General features: G+C 39.9%; 1 protein-coding gene across 2 annotated transcripts in view; it reads left to right on the top strand.

The window, feature by feature from the left end:
* Positions 1-13,085, top strand: part of rbfox3a (RNA binding fox-1 homolog 3a) — a 257,697-nt gene that overhangs the window by 50,276 nt on the left and 194,336 nt on the right. For both annotated transcript variants that reach the window (XM_077733851.1, XM_077733850.1), the window contains exon 3: positions 4,174-4,233. The gene's annotated coding sequence lies outside the window, so the exon portion shown is untranslated. The remainder of the gene's footprint in view (positions 1-4,173; positions 4,234-13,085) is intronic.

Genomic DNA, 13,085 nt, shown 5'->3' with positions numbered 1-13,085 from the left:
TAAACAGTACGTGGATATTAAACAGCACTTATATATTAAACATTACTTAGATATCAAACAGTACTTGGATATTAAACAGTACTTAGATATTAAACAGTACTTGAATATTAAACAGTACTTGGATATTAAACAGTAAATAGATATTAAACAGTACATGAATATTAAACAGTACTTGAATATTAAACAGTACTTGAATATTAAACAGTACTTAGATATTAAACAGTACTTGCATATTAAACAGTACTTAGATATTAAACAGTACTTGAATATTAGACAGTACTTGGATATTAAACAGTAAATAGATATTAAACAGTACATGAATATTAAACAGTACTTGAATATTAAACAGTACTTGCATATTAAACAGTACTTGAATATTAAACAGTACTTGAATATTAAACAGTACTTAGATATTAAACTCTCTCTTAGAAATTAAACAGTACTTAGATATTAAACTGTCTCATGAATATAATTTTGAGAGCTGTTTTCAACAGTGAACTCTCTGTCACCATTTGACTGGCGACCAAAAGACCGGCGACCAAACGTCCGAGCACCGTGTATGGCGGTCCAGCAGTTCATAAAACATTGACCCGCCGGTATTTTGAAACCAATCAAAACGCTATGCGGATGTCAGCAAAAAAAAATGTTTTTCCACGGGAGACGATTAACAACCAATCCAATGGTCTCGTTTTCTGCGCCGCCGCTTTTTCGCTCGAGGCGCCGCCACATCGACGGGAAGAACAACTAATTAGCGTAATGACAGCATTTAAGACTAACAAACAGCAGCCGCTCTACACAAACGACAGCTCTCAGCGCGCACATCATGTCAAACCTTTAGCGTATTTTCTACCATTGTTACGTTTTCCTACGGATTATGCTTTAATAGGTTTCGACCAAATATCTGATGAAAAATAATTGCGGCATGGGCACGACAGTGTGTGTGTGTGTGTGTGTGTGTGTAAGTGGTAATGAGTTTGCCTTACAAGTTGACAAGTGCTAAAATAACTCATTGCTGTTCACACCGCGACCTTTCACCCTTTGGAATGAAAGTGTTGATGTTTTTGTGCCGGTTGCCATGGTAACTGCTGGTAAACAAATGAGTTGCGTTGGGAAATGTTAGAGAAAAACTGTTTTTTAACTTGTTGTGTGTAAGGTTACTACAAAGCATTATTTTGATCTTCGACTGGAACCAATTATTTTTGCCATGAGTGGATTATAGAACTCAAGTTATTTACTTTTTTTCTGTTATGAAGAACAAAATGTTTGTTGAAACTGCTTTGACAAAACTTTTTGATTCATTATGCCAAGTATCATTGTTTTTAAAGAATTTAAAAGTAAACATAGAAGATTACATGACACATATTTTTAGTCAATCCACCACTTTTAAAGTATAGAAAGTACCTGAATTATTTTGACATGAAAAATCCCTGCAAAAGAGTGTAATAAAACCAGCAATTTCCATAGTTTACCTCAAAAGTTACCGAAGAGCTATATGCACCCATCAAAAGAGCCACATGTGGCTCCCGAGTCATAGGTCCCCTACCCCTGCTATAGTTGTTTTGTTTTTCTTCCATACAAATAAATTTATCTCGCCTATTGATGAATCCATTGAGTAATCCATTAATCGCCGAAGCCAATTATGGCTGCCGTTGTGTACATGCTGCTGCTGATCTTTTGTTTTATTCAGGCAACCAAAGGTCTGCTTTTGTTTATCTTGTTTATCTATTTACTATTCCTTGCTCGCTAATTAGCATACGATATGGTAATGACACGAAAAGAATGTGCTGCTAATATGCTTTCGTGCACATATGCACACATTCATTTTTCTCCTGGATTTGTACACTCAACCATTGTACAACCACACACACATGGACACCCACGTCTTTGCCGTTTCAAAGTGCTCATTTGCATAAAAGGCCCACCTACAAGATGAGGAGCAAACACTATGCTAATCACATTGCGTTCCATTAGCGGCCTGGTCACGATGGAAGCTAGAAAAGTGCTTTTTTAAAAAAAATGCACACCTGAACAGGTGACAAAGTAGTGGCACATGTGGGAATGCCTTTTTATTTGTGAAGAGATTGAGGGCAGGGATGAAAAGGGAGCACTGCAGCTGAGCTGAGATAATGGAGTCTAACCCAAAGTCTTTTTGTCTTGATATAATCGAGCGGCAGAATGTCACATGAGGATAAACGCGGGGTTACGATACAGTTCGGGAGCATCTGCCGTCGGTGGCGATGGCGCCATTCAAGCTGTCGTGTCTCGCAGCGTGGCTCAGCTTGTTTGTGTGTGTACATTCTGCCATGTTTGCCCAAGTGTTGCAAGGATTTGTGGGGCAATATTTTTGTGGATGTACAGTATGTTGTTTAACATTGCGGCGTGTGTGTGTGTGTGTAAGTCTATCTGTTTGTATATCTAGATATTTGCAATCCTGCTACAAATAATCCTTTACAGCGCAGTTATTTAACTAATAAATAATATATATTTTAATAAGCGTGTTGCTGAAAAAAAATGCATACATATACACATATATACATACAAATACACACACACCTACATATCTACACACATATATACATACATTTACAAACATACATACATATACACACAGATACATACATATACACATAGATCCATACATCTACACACATATATACATACATATACACACATAGATACATACATATACACACATATAGATCCATACATATACACACACATATAAATGCATATATCCATACATATATATATAGACACATATATCCATACATATATACACACATATATATCCATTATATACACACATGCATATATCCATATATACACCTACATATTTATCCATGTAGACACATACAATATATAAGCACATATATACATACATACACATAGAAGTACATGCATGCATACGGTCTTAACACTCAGCCTTGTGCCATTGTGAATATTGTGATCTTGTGTAGGTGTATGTATATCTTTGCATGGTTGTGTGTGGCAGTGTATGTTGGTTGGTATATACTTGTGTACAAGGAGGCCTGCCTTTTATTTTTGTGCAAGCAATGGTGTTGATACATTTTGTGCATCTGTGCATGTTTGCATGTGTGTTGGTCTCGTAGGTAACAGTACACAGCACTCAATAAAATGAGCGCTTACATACATTTCCTGCTTGTCCTCTTGTTGTCTGAAGTGTTTACGTGTGGCAATGTGTGTGTTTGTCACCTCTCTGCCCTCTCTTCGTGTACCTGCTCATGTTAAGGTCGTTAAGTCGCACTCGGGATGAGTTTTACGAGGCGTCTGTGCGCCATGTTTGCACTCAACCTCTGTTTCACGCACACACACACACACACATACACACACGTTAGTTATTGACCATCTTTACAAGCTGAAGTGCAACTCGTCTTGTTGTTTTCAGGGAGCTTGTAGTGGTCTAATGTGACCTTGAAAAGCCTCAAGGCAACAATGAAGGGTTTACTTTATAGTCACTTGGGCTGTCAAAAAGGATTATTTTGATAGTTGTGCAATCACCAGTTAGTAAAGCCATTGGTTCACTCATTGGTTGATGGCAAAGATCGCTTCTTCTTCTTCCCATGATGTAAAACTAAGAATAAGGTTGCATTTGGCACACTTGTAAGTACTTATCATGAAAATACAGATCCTGACTCGCCAATAGGAAGGCCAGCAGGGTTTTGGAAGCCTTTCTATCTCGATAATTTCAAAATAAAATACAGAATTTACATTTCGGGGATGTTTGAATTTTTTAGACTTTACGTTTAGTAACTTGAATTTCATTCCTATGTTTAGACATTTCCTCACCTGGATATTTTGTATGTAGGGACATAAAAAGAAATGTAAGGAACAAAGAAAATATTTACTGTAAAGAGGTTGAAAAAATACAAAATTTGCTCACTTTATAGGTCAAACGTGTCTAAACTATCAACATTCTTGGATGAAATAGTTCATCGTCTATGGCTGTCAGTGGCATTGTAACATGATCATTCAATGTTCTCCTAATCGTCGAGTGGTGATGAAGTTTCAAGAGCTATTATTGCGCAGAAGACTATTGATTTGGACTGTTATGCATGTGATGCTTGTGATATCTGAGGTCAAGATCAATACATTTTCTTTGTTGGATGTTTCTTGTAAACCAATGCCTTCATCTATTTTTCTGTTCCTTCACAGACAGATCGGCGGTGGTCATTTTGACTCTTGTGTGGACTTTGAGAAGACGACATCAAGCAGGTAGGACATTTAAGTTTTTAAACGAGCGATTGTGGGGTCAAAAAATGGGAATTAATATGATGTTGTTGACGATAGGTGATGAGAAACGATAATATTACGACAAAAACAATGGACAAAACTATAGCAATGGTAGAAAATCATACAAAAAAAGACAATGGTTATTATGAAGTTGATGGTCTTATTTATTATAATGCCAAAAACTAACAAAATAAATATGAGGGCGACAAAAGTAATGAAAATTTAAAAACTCGACGACAATGGCAGTTCGGATGATGACGATAGGGATAATGGCGACTATAGAGATGATCATAGATGATGAGGAAATTTACAGATGGCGACGATGATGGTTATGCCGATAAATGATGAGCAGGAGGATAATGATTAGGATGGTAGTGATATTTTTAATGGAAATGACGATGAATCTGATCCTAGGGAGTATTTGTTTTTCTTACCATGATCTTTTTTGGTTGGTTTTATGATAATATGCATGATCATAATGTTATGACGGCTATGGTAATGCCAACAATGATGTCAGGAGTTTCTTGAATACTAATTGAGAAAAGCATGACTTGTTGTTTTGACGACTCAGTGCTTGAGAGATGCAAAAACCTTTCCTTTGGGGGTAGCCCCTTCTTAGAAAGTAGGCCATGAAATCTTTCCATTCTACCCCCGCTGTTCCTTTCCCTTCTGATTGGACCTCAGTCTCCAGTCAGAGGATTTGCGGGGCGCAGCCCGGATGAGCGTGAGACGTTCCCAGAGAAGATGAGGGACCGGCTTTTCTGTGGGAGGAGGCGGGCTCGGGGGATTACACGGATCAATATAGAGGGAGCGTGCATCCGTCCGGGCAGGTGTGCTCGGCCAATCTCGGCTCCGAGCCAGACGGGATAATGTTCCCTCCCGGCAATTAGGCCCCGTAGGTGTTGGAGTGCTCGTTAGAGGATCCCGGTGCTTTTTTTTGCCTCCTAATCGCACGCCTTCCCTTTTTTTATTCCATCACTCGTTGCCCTACAAAAGTCTTCCACTACAACGCGGGTAACGCTAGCCTTTGTTACTTAGTAGTTTCCGAAACTAGAGCCATGTAGACGTTGGTCATTTGCCCGGATAAATCACTGTTCTTGCACTATGTTCATCTAAAACAGGGGTTGGTTACCTTTTTGACTAAGAGAGGCATAAACAGTTCATTTTTTGTAATGTTATTTCTTAAGAGCAGTAAGTAAAAATATATGAAAATGTAGGATTATTCTTTATTTCACCACTTTTAAATGACAAAAAGTCTCTTGACAACATTGTTATGCTTTTGCTATTAAATCTGTATCAATGATATGCATTCAGAAGAGTTATAAAAAGCTAAATTATGATTAAAGTGGTGGTAGATGTAGTGTGTTCGGGACTCTGGGTTCTATAAACGTGCAATTCTCAATTTTTTTTTGTCGTTTCACCACTTTTTAATCACAATAAGTCTCTGCTTTCTTTTGACAACATTATTAATGCCACAGTGTCGCCATGGCGCTCCTATTGGTTCATTCGGGACTCGGCTATCTCACTAGAGAATTCCATATTTTACATTACATGTTAGGGGAGAGCCATATGCACTCATGGAAAGAGCCTTAATGGCTGGCGAGCCATAGGTTCCCTACTCCTTGCTCTAAAAGTTCCTGATAAAATTCCTGCACTAGAAATGCACAATAAGGGTTTTTGTTCAGTTCGCTGCTGGTGCTATCCGTCATCGGTCGTCAGGTTGCCATTAGGTGACTTTGTCCTCGTCCTGGCTTTTTGTGATTTGGCTACCGAACCCCCTGAGGGATCTCTGCTTCTGTGGTTCCGGGTCGGTTCCTGACAGTCCTCTAAGCAAACAACCACCCACGCATTGGCGTACAAGGTGGCAGGGTGGCTTGCTGGTCCAGGACAAATTGGAAGCAAGCGGCTCATTTACTCGCAGACTGGGCAAAGAAGTGCAAAGACTCCCCAAGGGCGTTCTCGCATAAATAATGACTCCAGGAGACACTTCCATTTGTGACGCTGGCTGGGCGCGTACACGGGTCAGCTCAGCCGCTCCCCCAAAGGGGGGTGGCTGGGTCTGCAGTAAACAACAATGTGGAGAGTTTAAGTAGCTTGGGATGGAAGGACTTTAGTTTTTTTGGTAGGGAAGATATCAGATTGAATCCTGTGATGAGTGAGTTTGTGGTGTTTATGATTAGGAATGAGGACTCTGTTAGGGGAGTCAGGGGTCGGGAACTTTTTTGATGGAAAGAGGCATAAACAATTCATATTTTTTAAATGTTAGTCCTTGAGAGTCATACTCCGGATTTAAAAGTCAACATACATGAAAATGTGTGCCTTTTTCTTGTTACTTTACCACTTTTAAAGCATAAAAAGTCTCAATTAGAAGTTACTGCTGTAGAAAATGGGTATAGCATTATGGTCAAAACTTTTGTGTTCTAGCTTTGGGATGTTTGGGTTAAGGTTGATGGTTAAAGGGTGCTGAGTTAAAGTTAAGGGGTTTTATGGTTATACTTGAAGCAGTTTTTAAGTAAGGAATTTAGGAGAATTATTTGGCAACTAATGATTTGAAAGCCGGGAATATGCATGCTTCCACTGAAGGTCCAACATTGAGGCAGATTCATCATGAACGCCAGCCATAAGTAGACCCTAAATCAGTGAACCTTGTCTCCTCTCCAGTTGTGAATGAAGGCCTCTCGTACATCTTGTCACTGTCAGTAAAGGCAATTTTGTTAAGCTCGTATTTACATCTTGCGAGTATTTGCAGGCTGTTATTTCTTTCCTTTCCTCTGCATTGTTTAGCCAGGAACGTGATAATAACACCGGTCAAGTCGCGAGCCGTCGTTCCTGCGGGGAAATGATTACCGCCACGCCGCGGTACAATCAGTACCACAGTAATGCGACCTTTCTTTTTTTCCCCCCCTTCTTTTTCTTCTTCTTCTCTCCACGCTGACCTCAAATTGTAGCGTGTCACATTGTGTTTTTGCGCTCCGGATTTAGATATGCTAAGCGCCTGAATCCAGGAAAAGAAGGTGCACTCCGGAATGAGGAGGCGGGAAATGTGCCGCTTTGGGGGGGTCGGTGGTGGGTTGGGTTTTTTTTTTTTTTCTTTTTTTTTGCTTGTTGAAATGGCGAGCTCCTCTCCAAGTGGAACAGATGGCGGGAAAGTAAGCGTGGAGCTTTGCTTTTTTTTTTTTTCCTTTTGACTTCAAATGTTATCATGCAGGATGCACACCACGCTTAAGCTAATGAGCAGGGGGGGCCGGCGTTTCGGGAAAGGGTGGGGGGGGGATTGCTTTGTCTTCCTCTGTAGTTCTTCCGTTGGCTCCCACCGGCACTTTTTTCCCACAAGCCCACGCTCGCAGCGGAAGCCTGGAAGCCTGGCCGTTATGTAAGCGTATATGAGCGACACACACATACACACAAAAGCGAAAGCAAAAGCCGTCCACAACATAGCAAGTCAAACACGTCCGCCCGGGGGAGCTAAATTTAGCACCAATGTTTGGGTCACAAATCCCATAATTGTCCCGCTCGGGGAGATTTCATTTGCACTTCAAGGAAAGTCGGGACTGCAGCAATTGCCGCAAAAGCCACCGACCGCGCAATCTGTTCCCTGAATCTATTTTATTTGACGTGATATTTGTTTTCTTTTATGCTTTGCCCATCAATCTTACCCCTTATATTATCGGACAGTTTGGAAGAAATCTTTCATTCAAAGCGGATGCTCTTCTAAGCCAAAAACGTCTGTTTTTTTTATACCATTATTAGTATTAGTTTGTATTTGAACACAGTTGCTGTCTTGTTCTTTAGAATTGAAAAGTTTTTTCTCTCATAATGCAAAAGTTAGCCAACTATGGCTTGATTTTATGATCACCATCAAATGGATTGGATAGCCATCGCCAATTTCTAGTGATTGGCAAAGAATGAGCTAAATTTGAACAGAATTATTCATTTAATAGTGTTAAATGCATACCTGTAAACTTAGGCCAATTGCTCCCCTTATTAATTATTGCAATTCCCCTTATTAAGTGATAAAAATAAATTAAAAAAAAAAGTTGTTGTGTTTTCGAAATGATCAGAAAACGTAAAAAATACAAGAAAAACATAATTTGACAGGTATGTTAATATCAAACTACTACACCATTACAGAGGGAAAGAAATTGAAGCACTGTTTGTCCATTTTTCAAAAAGTCAAAGGTAATGGCTTATGGTCGGAAATATGGGTTTAAAGAGTTAAGAGTTAAAGGAGGGATAAATGTGGATAAGAATGGAATATTCAGTTAAAAGAATGGTAAGGATGAAGGTTTTATACATCAGATTAGAGCTGGAGATATTTGAGTGAAGGTTAGGTTGAGTTAGGCATGGATACTTCTAAATGAATCTCAGTGGATAAAGCTGGTTACTTCTCCAGGCCTTGAATGAGACCTCCGCCCACAGTCGTGTGTCTAAGCTGATAAACTTCTCCTTTCTTTGCTCCATTTTCTCTTTAGCATTGTTATTTTTAGCCCACTGACTCTGTCTGTCTGCCCAATCCTTTTTTTTTTTGTTCATCCAAATAATTAGGAATCGTCTTCAAAGGGACTTAATCTGAGTCGGGCCCAGATTAAAAAAAAATAGAGCTTTTGCCGAGATTTTTTTTAGCGTCCGGTCAAAAACCCGACACTGTCTGTGACACGCCAACGACCCTTAAGGTCTCACTCGGTTTGGCGGATTGAGTAAAAGGTCTGTAACGAGCCGCTGAACTCGGCGTGCTTTCCCAGATTGCGTCAGTTTCGAGTGGGTTTTCCTCCAAGCTCGCTTGCTCATTCCGGTTACGCAACGCCACCGCGTTGTCATTCTGATGTTCCCACCGCCGCGTGACGCTACCGCGTTGGCCTGACGTTGAGCGGTGGCGGTTTTTACTGCTCCGCCTGACAATTTTCTTTACCTTTTTGGTCATGGATTTTCATGTCAGATGAGCAGCTTTTTGTAGCGTGACGGTATCCCTCCTGTGGGGCAGCCCCCTCATGTCACAATGTTGTAGTACAGAATCGTTTGCAAAGTGGGCAGATATTCAGAAGGACTTTATCAGTCGCCATGGTAGGGAAAAATGTCTTGGTATCTACCTTAAAGCATTTAAATATTGGGAGATGTTAACTAATTTGCAGCAATACAGTTCAAGTGTTAAATTTAACCAGAAAATGAAGGAGAGGTATTTATTGGTCATTTGTTGACTTTGGCCTATAATTGGCAATTGAAAAAAAGAAGCTATGTTTGTTTTTGTTTTGTGTATTGGTCGAAAAAAGGGGGAATAAATTGTGTTCTGTGTTTTTGGGTAATTGTAACATGGAAAGTGAACCTTTGTTTGTTGTTCTATTATGAATTTTTTGAGCAGAAGTTGGTTAATATAGCATGGCCGTTAATTGTTTTCACCAAGAGGTTGTTGATACTGGTTTTTGTACTTTAACTGGAGTAAGCGTTGTGGTTGTAGGGCTAAAAAAGTTCACATAACTGAAAAAATTAAACAATTTATGGTCATTATGTTTCCTGCATTGTAGAAACATTTCCTGACAGCACGGAACAATGGATAAAGGCACATTTTCTGTTTTTCCACTTATTAATTATGCCATTTTACGTTTAAAACATGATTCAAGATCTGTTTTCACAAGTTGACATTTCGTAAATCTGGCATTTCGTTACCTGTGCCTTCATTTAACGTTATTAAGTTTTGTATTGTCGTAGGAGATGGTGAATCAAGAATTGCAGTGTGTCAAGACTGGAAAAAATAACACTTGTAGCTTGTGCTTTAATACCTTCTCGATTATTAGAGTACTGATGTCACTAGAAGTTGTGGTTTTTACTAATTCTCCTTTCGTACATTTGCTGCCTTTCTTTCCGCTTGCATTTTTGTGGATTTTCGTGTCAAACGACTATTTTTTTTCTGGTGCCACGATGGTTGGCCCCCCAACAGAGGGGATGGCCCCCACGTGTCAGAATATGCTGTTGCAGGAGCTTTCTGATGAAGTCGTTAAGAAGTCGTTAAGAAGCCATTAAGAGCCATTAAGTCTGCGAGGTGGTGCCTGGTGTTCGGCGCGCGCCGGGCGTCGCGAAAACTTGTTAATCACACCGTTTATTCGCTCCCCCGGCGTGCGACTGTAAATATCGGCGTCGTGTTGTTGTTGACTGTGCATGCTAATGAAGGGCGGTATTAACTTCACGTCTCGGGAGGGAGGGGCTAATGCTAATACCCGATGCCTTTAGCGAGGTGGAAATGAAGACTGTTCATCTTGATGTTGGAGGAAGAAAGCTCATTTTTTGCACGTTTACACTTCATTGTTTTTACACGTCATCAGAATTAGTCAACACAATACATTCGTTAAATTTGGGTGCATTTATTTACCGATGTGAGTCGTTGAGAGGATTAAAAGCCTTCACTAGGCAATGTGTGTATGATTTTCAAAGTGTTTTTTGGTGATAATACCTATAGGATTCTTCTTAAGATTCCTTAACGTTTGCATATCAAAGTTGTGTTTGAGGGTGACCAATCATGAGCCTTAAGAAAGTAACTGTCTTTGCAATTTTGGCTCATTCCTAGAAAGCCATGTGCACACAGATTTTCTTACGGTTTCACACAGTTTCCGTATAAAAACACGGTAAATCGTTGTCTATATTGATTCTCTACTGTCCACTTAATCCGATATTGAATCAGCTGAGATTCCGACATAGTGGGACTATCTTTATGTGGTTTTATGTGAATTAGATCAGTTCCCCGCCTCCTCATTTTGTTATTCCTGGTCCTTTTGAACAAACTAATTAGTCCCAAGTGTTTCCATTCACTACTGAAGGTGCAACAATTCAAAGAAATGCGTTAAACAATAGCAAATTTCTGATAACAGTTCCCAAAACACTACAGACATTGACTATAAAAGCCATTTTGAATGAAACTCGTCCTATGGGTGGTCGTCATAGTCATTTGAATTCCCAACTAACTAACCAGCATCTGTCTCCCAACCCAATCTCTCCTGACATCACCAAAATAGAGATGGCCGCTACAGATGTGCTCGTAAACCTCGTTTTCCTTGGCGAGCGCGCCGGACTCGCGTCCCACCTGCTACCGACAACGTTACACAAACAAACAAAACGGCGTTTTAGGAGCTGCACGCACCTGCTTTATAAAAAAAAATAAAGCCAGACAGCAGTTGGCGAGCACTACTGATCCCCCTCCCCCATTATGCTAATTGCCGTACGCCCACACCGCCTACGATTCGCCGAACAGATGCCGCCGTCGCACATTTTCTAACTCGTTTTTTCCCTGGCGATTGACTGGCGACCAGTCCGGGGCGTCATTAGTCAGCAAAATTAAATCGTGTCCTCCATCGAGGTGGAAATAACCCCATCTCGCCCCTCGCCACCTCTCCATCCGGCGCCCGCCTGGCATTGCCGCCGCCTTGGCTCCAACCGTGTCCGACTCTTCCAAGAACTCCGTCTTTTCCGGCCGGCCTGTTTGCCCGCGTGGGGCCTGGCGTGCCGAGTGCCAGCTTGGCAAGACGGGCGGACAACAGGCGTCCGGTCGAACGGTCTTTTTCACTCTGTCCCAAATGGTTGGTCGCTGTAGGAGGAGATGGAACAGCAGCATTTACTCACCTTCAAAAAGAATTCACAGTTAAACAATAGAAGGGAATGATTTTCTTCTTTGTAAAACATCTTTCATTCTTTGTTGTTTTTTTTTGGATGCAGCTGAATAGACGCAGTTAGCAGATGGGCATCCTCAATTTCTACTATAGCTTCCAGAAAGTCTTTTCCTTCATTTTGTTTCTCAAAGAAAAACGATCATGGCAATCATTTTTTTTAATGATTTGCTGGGTTTTATCTAAGATGTAAGAAGTGGAATAGTCTGACAATCTGGATTATTTCTAGCGTCACTCCTTAAAAAAAGGGATGTTGTCAGATTTTTATCATGTACAGTTAATTCCTAGTGTTGTTAAAGACATCAATTGCTGTTAGGTGGACTGAATAATCTATATTGGGTCTTTTAAAAATGAGTGCAATTAAAAACGATAGAAGTTTATAGCAATCATCAAGTTACAGCAGACATGGGCAGACTACCTCTATCTTTTTTAAAATAACATTTCAATATTTCTTAATACAATCCTTTTTACTTTACGTAGTACTTTTTAATTTAATGATGAGTGATGAGTATGTTAATATTTTAGTCCTTTTTTCTGTTTATGTTTCATATGTACTGTTAACGGATGCACTTTTTTATATGTATCGTATCTTGTGCTAACCCGACCCATCTGTCAAATTTTAAAGTCAATGTATCCCCCGCGGACCCAAAAGTTTGCCCACCCCTGAGTTACTCCGACAAACCAAAATATCATGAAAAACTCAGGCAATTAATCGTTGCCGGAGCACCTTTCTATTCTTTATGATTATTAATGGCCGTTTAGTGCGCGGTGGGGTCATCTCGCCTTGCTAAAATATTTACGCCGTAAACAGCCTGAATGATGAAGGCGGTAGGAAAAGTAGAAAATAAAAATGCAGCTTGGTATTTTTATCCGATTTTTAGCTCACTCTTACAGTGTAGCCTTAAAAAATGGCATTTTTTATTGTTTTTGGACTCTTTCTTGAAAGACATATTTGTCATTTTAGTTTGTTTAAAAGCCTTTCTTTAGATATACTTGTTATAATTATACGTATAAATATATTATGTATATATTCGGGCCAAGATGTGGCAATTTTGTTCTAATTTAAACCGTGACAAAACTGCTAATAATCTTAGTTTCCATGACGACACGTATTCCACTATTGCACAAACTTAGTGTACAATGTAAAAATTTGAACAGGCTTGTTTAATTACACCATTCTTCAAC

This window comes from Stigmatopora nigra, chromosome 15 (assembly GCF_051989575.1).
Source record: "Stigmatopora nigra isolate UIUO_SnigA chromosome 15, RoL_Snig_1.1, whole genome shotgun sequence".
In the NCBI taxonomy this organism is placed as follows: Eukaryota; Metazoa; Chordata; class Actinopteri; order Syngnathiformes; family Syngnathidae; genus Stigmatopora; species Stigmatopora nigra.
This window is presented reverse-complemented; position numbering and strand designations above follow the sequence as displayed.